Below are 8,288 nucleotides of genomic sequence, written 5' to 3'. Positions count from 1 at the left end.
ACTCGCGTGCCTGAGCTTTGGTAGTAGTTGCGAAGTCAAATGTAAGCGTTGGTCCAAGATGAAAATTTAGAGAGGGCTTCTGGAGGCAGGGAAAACTTCTGAACTCAGCAAATACTGACTGTCATTATCACAACATCTACTGCAAGAAGTTAGAATCAGACCAATCAGCAAGGCTCCTTAAAAGTATAAAATGGTTGGTCCAGCTCTATTGTTTATTAGACCTTAAAACAATGCAGTAAAATTCAGTTTAAAACTAGCTTTGAACGATTTTTGTGACTAAAAAGTTTCTTTATCAGTTGACAATGACGACCCACTTGGAGTTTGAAACGTGTTATATTTGAGGTAGTGTGACTATTGCAGGAGCGAATGTGTGTAAAGTAATTTTGATTGTGTGTATGTATAGATTTGTGATTCTTTTTTAGTTTATTATGATTTGAATAATGCGATATAGTATACAATTATGATATAAATTCAATAAAGATAGTAAATTTAATTTTACTCCCAATTCTACCCATTTAAATAAGAAATATTTTCACTTGATTTTTTTCATAAGTAGCACACGATATAGAATTTAAAATAAAACGCATACTAATTTATGTGTTTCTGAAAACGAAGAATCACTGTTATCAATAAAGAAATTCTTGTAAGAATATTATTCAGTAATTGATCACTTTAAATTCCATGTAGAATTACTATTTAAGTTTGCCACAATAGAATAATACAGTTCTTAAAAGAAGTCGGTCAATTTTATGAAAGAAAGTTAAGTTAATAAAAATCCATTATTAAAAATAAAAACGAACCAAAATATAAATGCAATCTTTAACATTGTTTGAGCAGTGTTATATAAAAACTGTAAAAACAGGACAGTCAGAATAGTTAGCTAGGTGATATCTGCTGCAGTAATTGTGTTAAAGGTGAGATGCTATGCAGGAGATACTTGAGGGTGAGAGACTTGTGTTTGACACTTTGAAAACACTTGGCATGCTACTGAACTGTGATGCTGTCATTCACTGGTGCTGTGTCAAGATTGCCAGTGAGCTTCAGGACTTCACTGATGTGGAAGCTAGTTGCTTGAGATGTCGCCTAGTTACAGCTGGAGTTTGTTTACGGAAAGTTTATCACGTCCTCTTCTGCAATAGTTCGCTGGACTGGATGACTACGTCACTTTTCGCATCAGCTCGTACAGTTTCTTTGAAATATAATTAAGTCTTCTAATATTCCGATACAGTAATAAGTTTATTTAGAAATAGAAGATAGTAAGTCAGGCGATTCCTTTACAGATTTCCAAACATTATGGCACCGATGGTTTTCTAAGTAGATGACATATACTTTATTAATTCTTTGTGTGCTAGTAAAAACAAAGACTTTCAGTTTCCTAAAATTTTAAAATTTGGAATTCATCGCAATTATGAAACTATAAATAGCATTACCACACATCATCAGTACTGCTCGCAGCTTAATAGGTTTTGAAAGTAGATACATTTTTATATAAAATGTATTCAGACAGGAAGACATAAAAAATTACTTTGGAATATTCAGTTTATTTGTCTAATTTAGACGACTCGGAATACATCATAGTGTACCTGTCCTCTGTTATGGAACAGCTAAAGAGTCCTGAATTTCTCCGTTAACTGATATCTGGCGCAATAAGACCAGTTATTGTGAACGTAAACGATAACAGTGATAACACAGTAAAGACTCATTTAAAACATAAAACACTGCTTACGTCACTGTTCTGAAAGTAATCACACAACGAATTCGAAGAGAAACTAGTCCAAACTTCAAACTTCTTTATTAACACAGTTAAAACTTTAGAGTTTTTTGTGAAAGTCATAATATTGGAATACATACCAATAATTATTAAAATAGCATATACATTTAAGTTGTTTTATTGATATTAAAACCGAAATCCCAGTCTCTACAATAAATTATAAATAAAAATTCACGATGGCAAGCGACCTCAGGTCATCTGTTCCTCAAATTGCCTCTTAAAGGAAATACAATCTCGATCAAAAGTCGTTTTTGTACATATTTTAAAGTTTTAAAATTATTATGAGTTTTAAATGTGGAAGGGAGTTAATAAGCCTACGTCAAAATATAAACTGAATTTTGAGACAAAGAGAGAAAGAATCGGTCAAACTAGAGACTGTTATTGTTTTAGAGCTATAATAAGACTGGGCATTGAAAAGCTGTTTGTTTTTAAACACAAAAACTACTGTATGATAAATGAGGAGGCATGCAAGGGGAAGAGTATCACTTGATCGGAAGAACTAACTATAGCTGTCCGGCTGGTCCAGCCCCTGATCAACCCTTAATGCCCTCTTTTGAATGCAGAAAATACTTTTGAGTACTGCAGAAACGTAAAAATTCAATATCGTGGCTAACTTTAGATATTTAAACTAAATAAGCCACTATAGCCCAAGCTAAGAGTTTCCCTGGAGACAAATTTACAAAGACGAAATGAAACGAATTGAATGGTGATTCTTACATAGAATTGGAAGACAAAACTCTTCTTTCATATGAGGGCTTTGGATAAGTATAAATATAAAATGAGTTATCCGCATGCCTTGAATACCTCATCCGAAAATTCAGACCCACAAATAACCATCAAAGTAAGCAGGATATCACGTCCAGAAAAATGTAGAAGTATGTAGACCAATGGCATCTATTCAGCCTAGCCTCCTTTTTCGTGATCATACAGGTGCTGCCTTTTTTTGATCTTGCTGTGATGGAATTTGTTGTTCAGTATAAAATTTCACATTTGTGCTTATTGTGACCGGAGCAGAGATAAATCGTTCACAAATAATTTCCAGCTATGTGTTGGTGTTTTGGAAAATATAAATGTTTACTTTTGATTTTATATAACCATGGTTTTAAATTATTTACTTTCTCGCATGTTTAATATTGTGTTTTACAATTTTGTGATTTTTTTGTTCTTCAAGTCAATAATGAACTTCATTAAATGTTTGTTTTTGTTTATTAGATAAACAGAAATAGAAGAGCTATCCAATCCATACAGCTCTCTTCCAAACAATACTTGTTACATATTATTACTATGGGATTGAGGACAACAATGCTAAGTCTGCAATCGATATTGTTTATTCAGAAATGTATATTGTAATACCTCTCAGATTGTATCTCCTATTTACAATTGTGACATATATATATACAGTGCCGCCTACTGTAACATGTCATTTTTACGGGGGGTTTATATAAGGCATTTTTTTTTGAGAGGAGAATATTTTTTAGTTAATGACATGTTATGATTTTTATTTCTTCCACCTACAATTATACTCCAGTAGCTCAACGCCATCGTGGGAGACGTCAGCCGGCGGGGTCCGGCTCGACCGTGGTAAGACGCGGAGTTTCAGGATACATCCGCCGGAGTTCGCTTCAAGGGCTGAAGCGCCTTACAGCGGACGACTCCAGTACTACAGTACGTAAGTACGCTGTGCCTGGCTTCCTCGCTCTCTCGGTCGCTGTCTCTCGGGTCGCTGTCTTCGGTCGGTGATTGCAGTCGAAGTCGTCGAGTCGGAGTCGCCCGCCCCCACACACGCCACGATAAGGTGCAAGTAAGTAGGTACTTATTTACCTGCCAAAACACGCTTTTACCTGAAACTTTGCCTAGTCACTAACGATAGGATAAGTACGCAACATTACGTACTTAAGCTGCTAACGGAATATAATTATAGATATAAAGTGTAGCAAGAAAATAGATCAGGACGAATAGGATTAGATTCTATTACTAGTAAAGGAGACTTTGAATTTAGTTTTACTTAATTTATCGTTTCTTTTCGAGGTCGCTGGGTCGCTTGACGTACGTTGGCACCAGCGCTCCTGAGCTTCAGGCTAAGCGTAATTTAATTTAGTTTTACTTAATTGTCGTTTCGTTTCGAGGCCGCTGGGTCGCTTTGACGTACGTTGGCACCAGTGTTTCCTGAACTTCGGGCTAGGCGTAATTTAATTTAGCTTTTATTTAGTTTATCGTTTCTTTTCGAGGCCACTGGTCGCTTGACGTACGTTGGCACCAGCGTTCCTGAGCTTCGGGCTAGGCGTAATTTAATTTAGTTTTACTTAGTTTATCGTTTCTTTTCGAGGCCGCTGGGTCGCTTGACATACGTTGGCACCAGCGTTCCTTAGTTTCGAGCTCTAGGCGAGCTAGGCGCGATTTCGAGCGAGCTAGTGTTTACATTTAGCTTTTTATTTAGTTCATCGATTCTTTTCGAGGCCGCTGGGTCGCTTGACGTACGTTGGCACCAGCGTTCCTGAGCTTCGGGCTAGGCGTAATTTAATTTAGTTTTACTTAGTTTAATCGTTTCTTTTCGAGGCCGCTGGGTCGCTTGACGTACGTTGGCACCAGCGTTCCTTAGTTTCGAGCTCGAGTCGAGCTAGGCGCGAATTTGAGTGAACTAGTGTTCGCATTTAATTTTTATTTAGTTTATCGTTTCTGTTCGAGGCCGCTGGGTCGCTTGACGTACGTTTGGCACCAGCGTTCCTTAGTTTCGAGCTCCAGGCGAGCTAGGCGCGATTTCGAGCGAGCAAGTGTTTACATTTAGTTTTTATTTAGTTTATCGTTTCTTTTCGAGGCCGCTGGGTCGCTTGACGTACGTTGGCACCAGTGTTCCTTAGTTTCGAGCTCGAGTCGAGCTAGGTGCGAATTTGAGTGAATTAGTGTTCGCATTTAGTTTTTATTTAGTTCATCGATTCTTTTCGAGGCCGCTGGGTCGCTTGACGTACGTTGGCACCAGCGTTCCTTACTTTCGAGCACTAGTCGAGCTATGTGTGATTTCGAGCGAACTAGTGTTCGCATTTAGATTTATTTAGTTATCATTTCTCTTTTTTGGCCGCTTGGTCGCTTGTCGTAAGTTGGCTCCAGCGTTCCTCGTTTTCGAGCTTCAGTTGAACTAACAACTGTCGTATTAGGGGACGTTTTAGGTAGTGGAACAGTCTATCCTAAAGCAAATGCTGACGCCTTCCCTTTATTCCCTTTCGTTTCCGAGTCTGCGATGATGAAAGCATGTTGATCCGTTGATCATCGGTGCTGTATTTGCTTCGGCTTTTGGTTTCACATTAATTCGGTTCTGAGCTGAACTTGGAAAACTACCTCTCCCTTTCGAACCCTGGATTTTACCCCTCTCGACTGTTCTATCCGGTGTCTTAGGGTTATATATTTTTATAAACTATCCCTGACCCGATTAAACGTTATACTACATTGACATTTTATGTTCTAGTGGTTATTTAACAAAAAATGTACCAATACAATAAATATGAGTGTTAATCAGACATACAAATTAGACACTACACTAATTGGAAACTTAGATTACTGAACCGAAACATATGTCCCTGACCGAAAAAAGAATTAGCGACTCTTTGTTTCTAAACTTGGACATCGTTATAAGCTTTGTAGATATATACAGCGTGTTCACAAACTACTGTGGCTGATAGTACTCATGAATCCAAACAAGAACGTTCTGTAAACACAGACTGAGAAATTTGTCGTTTAGCCGCTAGACGCCATTTTGTACTAAGATAATATTATCTGTAGAACTAATGATTATACAGAAACCAAAATTTTCACATTGAATATGACAAATAGAAAGGAAAATTATAATTATGTTAAATGCTTTAATTTGAATAAAATGGTGCTTGTTAAAAATATTTAACGTAAATTTATAAAAAAATAACAAGATAGAAACTATTTTACACAGTTTATTAAAATTCAACGGTACTTTTTCCCAGCAAAATCCGTCAACGCATCAGCGAACACGAACACTTTATGTACGCTTGTAAACGCGCCGTGAGTAACAAACATGTAAAAACAGCTGATTTCAGCTGTTGATTGTCAACTGAAAACAATGGACCCAATTTCGTTAACTCCCCGTTTCTTTAGAAAACATTAATATTAATGAATCTATAATAAAATATTTCTCTTATGCATTTGTGATTAGACAATCTAGAATTTTATTGTTTTATATGTAAAACCCTATAGTCTATCTAAAGATCATTCGGTTCGTCGTCATCTGTGCCAGACCATTCTCATACTTAAAGTACTTTCTAATCTACATAAAATAATCGTACATACTGTGTTTTTTGCATTACAATTTCAATTTTAAAAATACCAAATTTGCGGGAAGTTAAGAGATTTTGACAAAAAAATGTTAAAGAGCTTTAAAATTTTGGAAAATAAATGACTAAAACAACTTTAGTTTTTCATCACTTAGCTAAATATGGATCTCGGCAGCGATGACAAAATATTTATTTCAACCGTATTTGTAATAAATACGTTAAATATTCGCCATTACGTTAAATATTCTCTCTCTCTCTCTCCCCCTCTCTTTTTATATATTATTGCAGCATCTAGAATGAGACAACAAACTTGAGTCCTAGAATCTAAGTAAATAGTCATGTTGCTCTGCAGAAGCTCAAAATGAACTCTTTACGTCGCTTCGACGTCATAGATTCTACATATTATAGTGTAATCTCGGTGAAGAGGTATTCTGATTGTCTCATCATCGTTATCTCGATTGTGCAGCTGAGAGAGTAAGGCACGTGTATGTTTCATCTTTCTAGGACAAGTTCGATCTTATATTGAAAACTATAGAATTTTAATGAATATAAAACATTTTCTAGAAAGATGAGACAATCAGAATAGCTTTTCACCCCGATTACACTATATTATGTAGAATCTATGATGTTGAAGCGACGTAAAAAAGAGTGCATCTTTAGCTTCTTCAGAGCAACATGGCTACTTATTTAGATTCCAGTACTCAAGTTTGTCATCATATTCTAGACGCTGAAATAAGGGAAAAGGTGAACTGGAGCTAAACTTAACATTCACACTGATTCACTCGTTCCCACCTAGCTTCGTTATGTGTAGAAAATTCGATTAATAAACCGTGCTTAGAAGTCGTGTCTATCACATTGTAGTCATAATTTCCTACAATAACTACTTTACACATGTTAGAGATTTGAACGCACGACGAAGTTTCCGATTGTATCTTCTCTACTCTTTCAAAATTGGGATGAACTTCATATGAGGCTTATGTCTTTTCAAGGCCTCTATCTCAATCCATTGGCGTACGAACCAAACGTTTTTGCACAAAATCTCCATTTAACAATGAACTAAAAAAAATCCGAGTTTTTCATTCGCTTTGTTCCAATTTTACATGAGACGTAATATTGTATTTTAAATAATTAAAATAGAAAAGCATTTAATATTTTGTGTTGAATTATTAAAATTTGTAAAATAATTATTATAAGGAATTACATTTTTTAAAGTAATAGAAGAGAAATTAACAGTAATTACATACTTGAACAGAAATAAATATTAAAGTTCACTCATTTTAAGGCACTCAAAATTAAATAGTGTAAAATTTTATTCCCTTTTATATTTGTACATGATTAGGCATAACCTGTAATAAATAATAAATTATTTCTTTAAAATGAAGAAATAAGCGGATCCATAAAGCACAAAATGCAACAGTTGTAAAGTAGTTTTAGTTTTGGAAGACACATTGGGTTGACCAAAAACGACAAATAAATTATACAGTGTCTATTACCTAGCAAGTAAAAGTACCAACAGAGTGTTACAGTTAGTGTTATTATAGTTCCTCATGTGGAACTGACATGGAGATAACTCTCTCGTCTTCCTTGAGTATAAAACACGTTAATGTAGCAATTTGCCGTGACTTCGTTGCCTTAAGAACGGTTTACTACCGTTCCGAGTTGATACTGTGTTGTGTCTTGTTTATTGTAGCATTTCGAGGCAGGTATTTAATGAGATAAACTTTCACCCTCACGTAAATATTCGGTACTTAATTCTGAATAAAAATTGTTACTGCCAGAATTTCAACATAGTCTCCACAACTGTTTCGTTTATTTCACTTGGGGTTTCAAATATATTCTAGATCCCTTGATACGAATGCAATACCCCGCAATATAACCAGGGAGTCATATCCAGTCCCTTTATGCAACAGTATCCAAAGCATTCTTGAGATAATTGATTGTCAATGGATGATATCCCAATCTCCAGAATCAATCCGAATAACTGAATTGCTAGTATGGAGTATAATGTTTGAGCAATCGTTGGTACAAGTTGAGCCCTTCTATAGCAAGCGTTCTAACATGGCTTGTTTTCACAAATTTAAAATAAATCATGGAGCTGCATTTATCATTTCATGAAAAAATATCTATAATTTTGAAAATATTATTTCCACTGGTCGAATGATTACAGTATAACTTATACTAAAGGTATTATTTGACAAGTTAAAGCTTAGCAGCTACCGGCT

Source organism: Homalodisca vitripennis, chromosome 8 (genome assembly GCF_021130785.1).
Source record: "Homalodisca vitripennis isolate AUS2020 chromosome 8, UT_GWSS_2.1, whole genome shotgun sequence".
Taxonomy (NCBI): Eukaryota; Metazoa; Arthropoda; class Insecta; order Hemiptera; family Cicadellidae; genus Homalodisca; species Homalodisca vitripennis.
Note: the sequence above shows the minus strand (reverse complement) of the source record.